This window comes from Polyodon spathula, chromosome 22 (assembly GCF_017654505.1).
Source record: "Polyodon spathula isolate WHYD16114869_AA chromosome 22, ASM1765450v1, whole genome shotgun sequence".
NCBI lineage: Eukaryota > Metazoa > Chordata > Actinopteri > Acipenseriformes > Polyodontidae > Polyodon > Polyodon spathula.
The window spans coordinates 3,540,031-3,552,862 of NC_054555.1; the positions used below are offsets into that span (position 1 = coordinate 3,540,031).

A 12,832-nucleotide genomic window follows, 5' to 3' on the forward strand; every position below is an offset into this window, starting at 1 on the left:
TTTGTAAACAGAGTGACAAAGACATTGAGAAGGGCTGTTAGACGCTCTGAGCACTGTTTTGTGATGGATTCAGCGTGGCTTGTAAGTGTTTTAAAACAAGCTGCGCTGTCTGTTTGCTCCAGGTGTAGTGGAATTTAATAGAGTATGCTTTGGGCAATGCTCATAATCAGCCGGTCAAAGGTGAGTGACAGCAGAGACGGTAATGTAACCATGGAGCTGGAGTTCATGAAAGTCCTTGTTTCCCTGAGATATAAATAAGGTCACAGTGACCTTTTAACCATGGGGGTCAGGACCTCCCCTTTTCTATCGTAAAAGTCACTGACTTGGAACAAAGACTAGACTAGTTTGTCTGCCGACAAAGACCCCTTATTTTCCCTTTCCAACTCCTTGTAACTCAGCCTTAAATAGAATGAGGGCTAAACTCCATTAGATGGTCAGCAAGTCTAACAAAGGGTAATGAGGTGGCAATTAAATGTGCCTTATCTGAAGACCTATATGTAGACTACAGCTTCTTAAAACTTACTGACAAGAGGCTAGGGTTCCAATTCAATGCACCTTTAGCAGGAAAAACCAAATCACTCAAATAAAAAGAGAAAATGTGAAGCAATTTTTAATTGGATATATAAGCACGGTTCATCTGTTTAAAATTGTAAAGTTTTCCAGGCTACTTTAATTGGACCCCATAGCTTTGTGATAGTAAGGCTCATGATAGTAACAATCATCGAAATGATGGGGAGTCAATAACTGAATTAGAAAAGATCCTGTATGTTTCACTGAAAGGTTCCCTTGTAAAAGGAAGCATTACTTCTGTGTCATCATGCCAATTGTACTTCTTGTTAATCATAAGTGCCACTCTTATCCTCACTTAACAAGCTCCATTTCAAGATTATCAGACCGGTTAACATTTGCTCAATTTCGCACACCACTCCTTTCATCAGGTCGCACATTATATTAGCTGTATATCCCCAAAAGACACTAGATCATTTTTTGTTCAACAATCCATAAATAATCCGGGTGGAATTTTGTATTTCCTGCCAGTGCAACACTTTCATTGTGAAGCGTTCCAGGGCAAGTGTTCATTCAGCTTGTAAAGACAGCAGCTTAATACTGAAAACAGGGCTGAGCAAACTGCATTCCGGGGGACAAACTCAGCTCCTAAAGAAGAAAAAAAATACTGACTGCAAGTTATTTAAGAATAACAATGTAAACCCATTTCACTGATATGGCCCAACTTACACACAGTACCTGCAAACCAAAATGTTGAAAACGACCAGAAGATACAGCATCTTACATAAACATGGTTTAATGTGTACAGAATGCTTAATATTCGCAATTCCAAAGACAAATACATATCTAGATTTGCACACTTTTAAAATCTTTAATAAGTAGCTAATTAACGCTTGGTTCATTAAGGGTCCTATTTTATTAACAAAGGGGTCAATTTGATCAAATTTACCCTGCTGGACACAGTCAAGACCTTGTTAGATCATTTTACAGCACCTTGTTTGTATTAACTACCTACACTGAAATGAGTGGTTGGTGCAATCCAGGGCAATTCCCTGGTGCTGCAAAATGCTCTTAAAATCCAGCTGTGGTTAATCCCGATGGAATATACAGTAAATTGTTGACGTTAGTATTCGGACTGGCCTCTGTACTGAACATAACAAGAGGGCCCTTTGTCTCATAACTAAAGGGTTAAGGATTGTTATGAGCTCAGATGTGGGGTTCTGTTAAAAATTTAAATGGAATGAGAAAATAACAGCACCCAACTTTAGTTTCCCATGAAAACTGAGGGAGAGAAAAAAAAAAATAATAATTTGGCAAGACTGGCTACATCCTGCGTTCCCATTTGGTCCTCTGCACAGTAATCATTACCATCTTTGTTTTTGAGTTACTGTACACTGGACCAGCCCCTCCCCAAACACAGCCATTCCAAGCTGGATTTATATCCGGCCCATGGCATGCTGGCTGAAGATGTTTTGGACTGTTCTTTATTTCTACTGTTATTTCCCACACTTACACTTCTGAAACAGCTGGACAATTCCAATGGGGTTAAATGTTCCACAGTCAGGACCTTAACAACAAAAAACAGAAGAGAACAGTTCGATGTTTGGTAGACCTCGAGTGCTAGTGATATAATGGTCTTAAAACAGTTAATCTGTGATAGATACAACTCAAAAAAAAGAACCACAGACGAAAAGAAATGTCAGTGAGGAAGTAACTTTTAAATAGTGCCTTTGGCCTGAGTTTGGCTGGTATGTTTGTAGAGCTCAGCTCTTAGGAACAGCCTGCTGCTGATAATCTCAAGGCCCGAGCGAGGTCCAGCGTCAGGGCTCCCCTTGGGACAGACATCATTCTGCTCCGGGACATTTGGGACCATCGGATTGCTGGGGGGATTGGTATTCAGCGCCGAACAGCGGTGATAACAGCTAATACTGTGCACAGTGTTATTCTGCTTTTAGAAGGCACTGCTTAATGATCCATGCCAAGTTTAGTAGGATTCTAATGTTATTATTCATAAGTGCTATTCCACTGTTAATCTCACCAAAAACAAATATAAAAAAACTAATTAATCACTCCCTTAACTTAAATGTTCTGAAGGCGGCTCTGAGAAATTATACATCGCTCTTAAAACAGCTGTGATGTTATCCCATGTTTGTTTTTACAGTGTATCTGGGTGGTAAAGCGTCTGTTTGTGAGCTCATTAGAAAAGCAAGTCTCATCATAAACTTCCCCCTCAATCCTATGGGGTAATATTTAGTTTCTTCCTAAGTGGCTCTGTAGTGGTGTAAGGAAGGAATGCACAACCACAGCAATAGCTTGAAAAGAGTAGTAAAGGCACAGAAGAGGGGAGGTGAGAATCTGTTGTGGTGGTAAAGTTGAGCTTTTCATTTTTAGCATTTCTGCTAAAGTCTTTAGGGTTGCAACTTTAACTGATACCATGAATAATCTCAATCAGGGCATCTTTGTAAATAAGGTTATTCCTTCTTATATTACCAGACATCGTATAAACAATGTTATTTGGAGATAATACAGTTACAGCTTGCTGGATTATTAGACCACAGGAACCATACAATTGTTTTAATATTATACAGCTTACAACACATCATATTACTGCCTCTCAAGTTGGCTCACAGATCCAGTATAGCTAGATTACTGCAGATACAGCCTGAGAGCATCTCGGTTTTACGCTCCATGGAAGCTCTGCCTGGCTGTTCTTTAACTAATGGTCATATTGACATGTACACGTGCTCTCACAGCATAGTAAGAGCCCCTTTCTCGCTCACAATCGTGACAGCTTTGATTTGCCATGCCATACAGTCAGGGTTAAATGTACACTCTTAATAAGGGAAGATGATGTCACAGTAGTTCTGCTGAGTTACAACATCATACTTCTAGGCCTCCCGCTGTCCCCAGTGCTGTAGAATTTTTAATTAAATTAGCCACAGCAGGGAGGGCAGAGCCTGGCCAGAATTGTTTTGATTTGTTTTGGAATTTGGTCACACCACAGAGAGTCCTTATCCTGCATTTCTTTGAAGTAATCCCATCTTTAATGTCTAAGATGTAGCATCTCAATTCCAGGTCCCACCTTCCAGCACTGTCAATTAACACAAACAGATATTTTACAGTTGTCCTGATACCACAGAATAGTGCTACTGTACCATGGCAGTGCTGTAGGTTAACAGTGTGTATTGAGATTCCATTGGGATGGCATTGGAGTGGACAATAGGTAACTGTGCTATCAATATTCACAAGCCCTCAGTACAGAACTCTTGAAGGCACAGTCTCTCTTCTTTTGGCCACGCTGACACCTTTGAAAACACAATGCATATACAGCTGTGGCCAAAAGTGTTGCATCACCCCATAGAATTTTGCTCCATGAGTCGAAGGAAATCTGCTGAATAATGTTATGTTAGCATATTGAATTACATACCACTTTCTAATTTTACATACACAATGAAAAGCTGTCAAAAATTTAAAAATGTGACATTTCAAATTCTAACATGAGATACTTTACTACTACTATGGCTTCTGGTAGACTTTTGCGATATCATTTTGTAGTGAGTTAAATTAAAGTTCTAAATTATGTTCATATAGTTTTTTTTTTTTTTAATTAGATTTTTTTTTAATTATTATTATTTTTTTATTATTATTTTTTTTTAATCCTAAAATTCTAGGTAATGAAAAACTTTTGGCCACACTTGTATGCTTTGTATGTGTGATCAGCATTAAGCAAAATAAAATGATAAAAATCCATTTTACTTTTTGTTTTTTTTATTTTCCATGTATGAGTCAACAGTGTTATCTGTGTTTCCCATCTCCGTGCTGTTGCCCTTCGATTCCCACAGCCCTGACGCCTCACTTAGACTTCATCAGAGCCGTGGAAAACACAGGATGCAGCTGTCTCCCAAAACCTATTAAAAACACGGACCAACACCCTCCTCCTCCCTGCCCGACTGCTCCAAAAGGAAAGCAGATAAATTCCTGATGAGTGTTCAGATCAAAAGTAAGCACAGCTTACTGGAGCAGCACCCTTCCCATCATGCAAATGGTACAACAGACTCCAAGTGCCAAACTACAGAGAACACAATTTTATATTTACTGTTCATTTCCATGCACGAACAGCTTGTTTCAAAGTCCAAAGGCTTTTAGAGCTTCCCCCACACTCCCTAACTGTTAATCTGCTATACAAATAAAACGGAATTAAATACTGGATTGCATAGAAGTTTCAACCATTCCAGACTTAATATGAGATTGATTAGCCCCAGTGTATAGGTAACAAGCTGAGGTGTGTCTTAAACATAGTAAAATCAGGAATGGATCAAACTGCTATGCAATGGGAGTCCATTCCTGAACTCTACACTGTTGGTTATGCAGAATTTCCACAAACCAGCTCTTTGCCTCCTCGGAACATCCTAGTTCCTCTTCAATTACAAAGATTTTTCATGAAAGAACTAATTAATCAATATCATTTGCAATTTCAATGGAATTTTCTTTCTTTCTCGTGTAAAAGGACACTTGTGTTTATTTTAACAGTTGCTGCTGCTCATTTTAAAGGCTTACTTAGTTCCCCAGTTTCCATCTATTGTTCAAACGCCCATTTCCTTCCTCTCTTCCTTCCCTGTTTTTGAGCAGCCTCTTGCTGCAGCTGCAGTATTATGAAGCAGTGGGACAGTCCGCTTCGAGCCGAATGTTTTCACTGGAAATCCAGGAATGACTAGGTCCTTCACTCTTCTGTACACAAACGCTGACCCCAAACACATTCAGTAATACATCGACACAATTCAGAAGGCTTTATAGACACGTCCCTCTTGGGTTTATCAAGAAGTGAACAGCCTTGAGGCAAATTGCAAAAATACTGCAACAAGCAGGGCCAACTGACAAACAAAGGAAAACAGGTCACAAGGCATCTGGAGAACACTGAGAAATGTAAAGAAAAAGTTTGCAGTGGGAGGTAAAAAGGCTGCCCTATTACAGTATGCTGTAAACACAGCTTATCAGTGTGCTAATATGACATAGAACACAACACATACAGTAGACTAGTACTATATAGTTAATAAGTCGCCCAATGAACAAAATCTTAGTTCTTTTTTAAACTTATTATATACAACATTACAGTTAATATTAGGGTAAGGGTATAATTGTAACATATAAAGCAAACAAGCCACCTTAAAGGCTACCTCAGTATAGATGCATATGTGTATGAGCTTACGCTGTGTGTCTGATTCAAGAAGGCCCTGCTATTGACTGCAGAAACAGCTGCACACGTGTACGGCAACATGCCCAAAGTATAGGGAATCAGGCAGAGGGATATGGTGTAGGGCATGGGAGGGGACTCCAGCTAACCCACTGGCCAGCCAGCAGTGCCACCCACAGTGCAGGCAGGGAGGAAAGGATGATGGTCACATTACCAGTCAGACTAGATAATAAAATGGTTAGAACAACCTTTCCCCTTAGTGATTACATACAGACTGAATAATGGATCTTTGTAAAAGTACAGTAGCTTGAGGACATGGCTTACTTTGTATCTGTGGGTGTTCACAGAAGAAAATGTACTGTACACCCTCCCTTAATCCCAATGAAACTAAAGAGTATTATCAGCACTGCTAAAAAAAAAAAAACTGTGCTCACGTTCATGTCACATTATGAAACAGACATCAATATGTATGTAGAAATATGTAACTGCCTTAAGTTTGTTTCTTGGAATAGCTCATATTTAAAGAAATGGATCCTGAAAGGGCTGAAGTGCCACTTTCGACAGGGTTTCCTTTACATTCGCAGTTTCCTTGTGTGCAGATGAGAACACGCACTCTGCACGTGACTCGGAGTCTGACAAAGAGGGTGACCACTTGGCAAAGCATGCTACTGAAAGGAATTTCATGTAGTGGAGTTCACACCAAGCTGTCGCAGTCAAATGAGAAGGTGAAACAATTCTACTGCATCACTCAAGGTAATCTTAAACTACATGCTATGCTGCAACAGTGTTTCTATGCCCAAACAGAACACTCTGTTCAGAATGCATGCAGCTAGATTGCAACACAGCGGCACAGCAAGTTTTAAGCACCGTCATAGAAGAGGATTGCTTGCAGATAAGTAACACACCGCAGCATCAGCAATGAGTAACAGGCTGTGCTGTCTGAAACACTGGCATTCCAGATTCAGACCTCTGCAGGTGGGTTAAGGAAATATTAAGAGCTTGTGAAGTGTGTGGCATTGGATTTGCAGACAGCCTCCATACTGCTAACATTCCACTTAAGAAACTTTCTGTACAAACAGCAGTGGGTAGAAGACAAGAAATAGAGTAGGAAGAGAAGAATATTACTGAAATTATGAACCCAGCATGCTGGACATTGAATTAAGCAGCATTCGATTTTATAAGACCTACGCTTTTGTCCAATCTAATTATTCTGCTCTATAAAGACCTGCACCTTTAAATATTGCAGATTCAAATGCCCTAGCATCAGTCATGTGGATTCCTATCTGTCACTCAAACCAGCACTGCTACAGCATGCCTTCATTGTCCCCTATGCAGATCACACTTACACTGACAAAAATAGTTGTCTTGTTTGAGAAAGTAAGTACTGTAACATTATTTTCCATTTATGAGAATTTATGAGAAGAATACAATTTCCTTCATGTAAAATCAGCATTAAAACAGATTAATACAACCAGTGTGCATTTAGATCTATTCTAAAGGAGTCTTCCAGATCGGGAAATAAACCTCAGCTACAGTGCTTGAGGCAAGATGACACAGCATCCCCTCCACTTTGAGACAGGACACGGCATGGGGCAAGCACACTGTCTGACTCTACAGCCATAAAGCAATTATCTTACTTAAACAGATGTCAAAATCAGCAAAGGTTTTAGGCAACAACAAAAAAACTAAATGCCATGTTTCATTAAAAATTAACTTGGGAGCTGAGTGCTCCCAGGTTATAATTAAAAAGCAGAAGTCCTGCCCGTCAAACAGCAAACCGCGTGTCTCCTCTGCAGTAAAACGTTTTGGTTTCTAATAGTCAATAAGAGCACAAACAAAACCCTGGCGATAACGGAAACGCATCCTTCTGTGAAACAACAAAATTAAATGTGTTCATCCAAACAAGCGCAAGGAAACTCAAACTACATGTTTGCATGGAGTCTGTTGGCTGCTTTTTTGTCTTGTCTTGAAGCCTAGTGCATCAACCCACAGCACCACCCAGCCCCCTTAAAAGATGTGGTGTTTTTGTTTTATTCCAGCAAGCACTGAACAGTAATAGAACTGGTCCTTCCATCGGATCAAGTACAGAGGTGCCAAGACTCAGTGAGTGCCGGAACTCAACAATTATATCAGCAAGCTGGAACAAACAGATGACAATCTATCACATCTAATTGTTTCTACTCAGTGGCTGAAGTACAGATTATGTTTACATGCATTCATTTCTGCTCTCACCAGTAAGTTAATGCACCAAGCTGACTCTATATTATTATTAATAGTATATTGCATTGTGAACCTTTCCCCCACCCCATAACATTTAGCATTCTTCTTGTCATTCAATGTTTCATTTTGTTTTTCATGGTTGCTGTGCTTCGTTTCTTTGGAGGTGTTGAAACAGAACGACTTTTTAGGCGTGTGAGTGTAAAAATGACATTGACACCTAACTTCACTTTTCCACCGATAAAGTGTGACAGTGTCACCGCCTTATCTGTTGTGACAGTGAGGCCCACCACAGACACAAAGCTGTGTTTTTGCAAGTAATATTAATTAAATGATTGCAGTTTTGCATTTCTGAGCCATGTACAACAGAGACTCATAACAAACTGCTGAGCAATACATAGCATTAGCAATAACATTACAGTCCGCAAGCAGGGAAGCAGAATCGGTCAATTCTAACCTAAAGTGTATGTTAATTGTCAAGACTGTAATTCTCACAAGAATTCTTACAGCTAAAATGGTTATGTTCTTACACAGCCAGAACAGCGTCTCCTGCTGGGCTGCCAGCAGAAATGCCTGCAGCACAGTCGACTGTTCCTTCTCTGAGATCTGAAGATCTAAGCTGGTACCGGTACAGGGATGGGCTGACTCGACTGGTTAACTAGTGGAAGATGTTTTATAGCTGGGTTGCTCACAATGGTACTACTAGGACACTGAATGACGGAAGTCCTAGATGGTGACTATCCTTGTAAACCGTTTTGCAGGGTATTATGCTTATGGTTATGCTATGAATTTACCATAGTTTAGTATATGCTTTTCCATACATTGCTATTCTTTACAATGCTTTCACTGTGATGATTTACACTGCTATGCTTTTACTATGGGAACATTTTATTAAATAAATAAACAAACAAACGAGTCTCGCTACCCCCTAATTAAGAAGAACGCCTTCATTCTTCAGTTGTTCAAGCAAACCCATATTCGACACACCGTCCCGTCTTACAATTACAAAGCACAGATACCGCATCATTTTTATTTATTGTTCTATTATTTATTGTTCTATTTTCTGGTTAATGTTTTAGTCTAATTTTTTCACTTACTCTTTTTTTTTGTTTGTTTATTTGTTTGTTTTTTTGTTTTCTCATGTTTTGTAAGTTCCTGCATTACAGACGCAACTCCATGCAGTTAAACGGTTCAGATATATGCATTAATGGATACATCTTCTGAGATGCACACACGTACTCAAAAAAAGGGAAAATATACCTGCCAACTACCACCAAAACAAAACAGCCACGTGTTTTAATGTTATGCACCTCAGCAGCAATACAATTTGCGTTCTCTGTAAATACATCAAAGTTCGAAGCAACATTTCAAAAGCAGAATTCTTTTGTCAATCGACTATCGTACGCAAGTTAGTTGTATGTATAGTGTAAACAGCATATAGCAAAAAAAAACCCAGTACCTTGACACTAACTATCTACTTCTCACATTATTGTACTGATACTACACTACAGTATCATATGTCAAAAAACTGTTTCAAACTATTGACTTTTGCTTACCTCTTGCGCTTTTGTCTCGAATCTATGAATATGTTCACAGATTTATATTACAAGCGTGCAATTCCTTCGGCTTTTTCGAGAGTTTAATGCCAGTCACTGGTAAATGCGGGCACCACATTTGCTCTCAGACAATCAAGGTTTCGTTCGAAGTGGTTTTCCACAGGCTGAAACATTCGCACAAACCTTAAAGGGGAGGGCGGCAGTCAGTAGAGTCTGCCGATTTTTTTTTTTTTTTTATCAACCATTGTACACGCGAACAGGCAAGAGAGGGAGAGGTAAGATAAGTGCACTTATAATAGAGCAAACGTAGTTTTATCGTGACATTTTTACAACAGTGTAGAGGAACACTGAATTCCTTTTTTTTTTTTTTTTTTTTTTTTTACTGCTTTGCTAATAGTGTGAATCATTTACAAAACGCGACACGTGAACAGGTATCCAGCCCTCAGCCACGCATTTAAATATAATTGGGATACCGCTGGTATACCATTCTTCATATGTTTATTATTGTATCGTGACCAAAATGTATGTAGACTCTAATTGAAGCCAATTCTGTATTCCAGCAGGACAGGCAGACAGTGCCAGGCAGTGAGGTGGAATCACCAATACCCTGAAGCAATCAGTGGCGTATAAATCCCACACAGCTTTCCACTGAAATAGTAATCTGCTTGAAACAGTACATGTTTGTCTTTAATGTGATTAGTCTTACTATCAATGCATTATAAAAACACGCACTGTAATCAATTGAAACAAATAGGTGTTTCTTGCAATTAAACACATTTTTTTCTTTGATTTGGAACTGGCATTTTAAATACTGCTTAGACTGGGCCTGTACTTTGAAACAAGATTCAGCCCTTTGCCTACCATTTAAACTGCTTGCTTAGGAGGTTGATCTCAGTCTGGCATGTACTGCACCTCCATTCATTTCATTCACAGTAATAGCTGGAATGATTCATGTAATGCAAATACAGGTGTACCTATACATAGTCACAATGTTGTTATGCATACGATATATTTAAAAAGATTTACACATTATGCACGTCGTTACTGTGCATAATCAAATTGCAATTATGTCTAGGTACACTTGTATTAACTTAGTAACTACAATGTCGATACACAGTAATTAGAGATTGAATTTAGAGAGAATTAGAGAGAGAAAAGAAAGATTAGAGAGAATGTAAAGTGTCATCCAAAATTGTTATGAATTTTAACAGACAAGGGAAAATTAAACCAGATATGTGTTTTCTGACAGCCTGGTCCCCTGTGATGAGATCAATAAAACCTACAGGACCTTAGTTCCACATCAGGTATGGGTTAGAAGCTCCCTATCTACCTATTCAGAAGGGATCTGATCTCTCAGTGTAATTGCCAGGTTCGGGGTTGTAAAGGTGAAAGTACAGTTCCAGTGTTGCTACATAAACAAGCCCTTTTTATCTGCTTCACAGGGCAGTCCAGATGTATGCAATGATTACAGCACTTGATTAGACAGTGTGGTTTTGACCCAGCTCCCTCCCATGCATCGGTTACCTAACCCTAGACTGCTGGGTCTGCACATAGCACTCCGCTTTCTGAGTTAACCTTTTTTGAGCTGGACCAACTTTTCAGGTAAGAGTACGATATATCCTCTCCATGTGCACAGTTAAAGCTCTCTCTGGCTCCTGCTCGAAGGGGAAATAACAAATTAAGCAAGAGTGTATAAAAACATTGGCAGAGCTGTGCTTGTGAGAAATCAGAGAGAGGGGCTGGAGCTTCCTGTGCCTTTGTGAAACAGTTTGACTGGCGCAGACAGGATGTGGATTAACAGGGAAACAGGAAGTGCCTGAGACAATAGAGATATTCAGGAGCAGCTGCATCTGTACAGCCCTGCGTTTCTATATGGTGAAAAAAAACAAAAAAAACACAATAAGTGTAAACAGAAACGTAACCCATAAGGATCTGTGTTGAACACTTGAACTTTAATTCTAGCCACTTCTTGGAAATCCACAAACAGTGGGTAATAACACAATTGGATAGGCCCACGTGTACTGGGCCTGATTAGGTCCACATTGTGCTTATATCTATTTGGTAATAAACCTTTATATAAATCAAACCAATTCAGAATTTTAAAATGTGGAGCATTCTTCACTGTCTGTCCAGTGTAACTAGTCTAATAAAGCTGAACCTACAGGTTCATAATTTACAGTCTTAAATTATATTCCATGAATATGTTGTCTCCTAATGAGTAAAATAACTTCTTAATAAACAGGCCTGGCATATTTTTATATACTGCAACCAGAACGCAACCCTGTTATGATGTAATACACAGTATGCAGACTGGGACGAGTGAGTAACTGTAGAGACATGTAAACTGCATTAGTTTATCTATAGAATGAATGCAAAGACTGATAGCACTGTGACTGTGATATCTCTGTTTCACCTGCCTATTTAAAACAGACCCATAATCTGTGATCTTGTTATTCAAGAATGCCTTTGCTAGCTTGCTCTGCCCCTCACCCTCCACAGTAAGACATTCCAGTAACTGCCGTTTGATTTCAGAAGCGCAATACAGTCAGTGGAAGACAGTCCATTAAGAGAATAATAAAAAGCATTTCTTAAATCCTAAACCCCACCCTTCAAAGGCCTACTTTCAGCCTGTACAGTATTCACGTTTTTCATTCATTTGAAAAGGAACTTGCCCTTCAAATAGGTGGTGTCTCACAAAAAGCCAGCTGTGCTGAGTCTTAATTAAGTACCACGCTTTTGGACTCTGCCTGCCCTGATCATATTCAGTCAGAAGGTCCCTTTGATTGAGAGAACATTTCACTGGCACACACAAAGGAGCCTTTCTTCAGACAGCAGTGGGTGTAGGAATCGACAGCGCTCAAGTATGCTGCCTCCTCTGTCAAAACCTCTGTTTATCCTAGATGTACTCACATGTGACTAACAGGGTATCTGCATGTAACTGTTGTGTAAAGCCAGCTTTAATAGGGCTGGAATCGATGTATTTAGACCAGTACACTTCCATTCACACAATGCACTGTTGCTGTTTTCTACTGTTTTGCATACATTGTTTTTTACACATACACATTTGTACACAGTGTTTCAAATTACTTTCTAAACACAATGACTTTTAGATAATTTGAGCAGTTGCTGAAAACTGATATTCTTGCACAATTTGCGATGACTGAGCAATCTGTCATAATTAATTTATCAGGAAAGCACGCAATACCTGTGGATTACTATTACGACTGGAGAGCAATGCAACGGGTCATTAATGATGTAAAAGCGGGTCATTAATGATGTAAAAGTTTTACTAATAAATAGACAGTCTGTCTTCCTTTTTTAACAAACTGTTAAAAAAAACACATAGGAAATCAGTCAAAAC

The 12,832-nt window shown here is 39.2% G+C and overlaps 1 protein-coding gene across 3 annotated transcripts in view; it reads right to left on the reverse strand.

Moving 5' to 3' along the window:
• The window catches only part of LOC121297017 (arf-GAP with Rho-GAP domain, ANK repeat and PH domain-containing protein 3-like), a 29,457-nt gene extending 19,826 nt beyond the window's left edge, over positions 1-9,631 (reverse strand). For all 3 annotated transcript variants that reach the window (XM_041223029.1, XM_041223030.1, XM_041223028.1), the window contains exon 1: positions 9,472-9,631. The gene's annotated coding sequence lies outside the window, so the exon portion shown is untranslated. The remainder of the gene's footprint in view (positions 1-9,471) is intronic.
• Between the last annotated feature and the right edge of the window lie 3,201 nt (positions 9,632-12,832).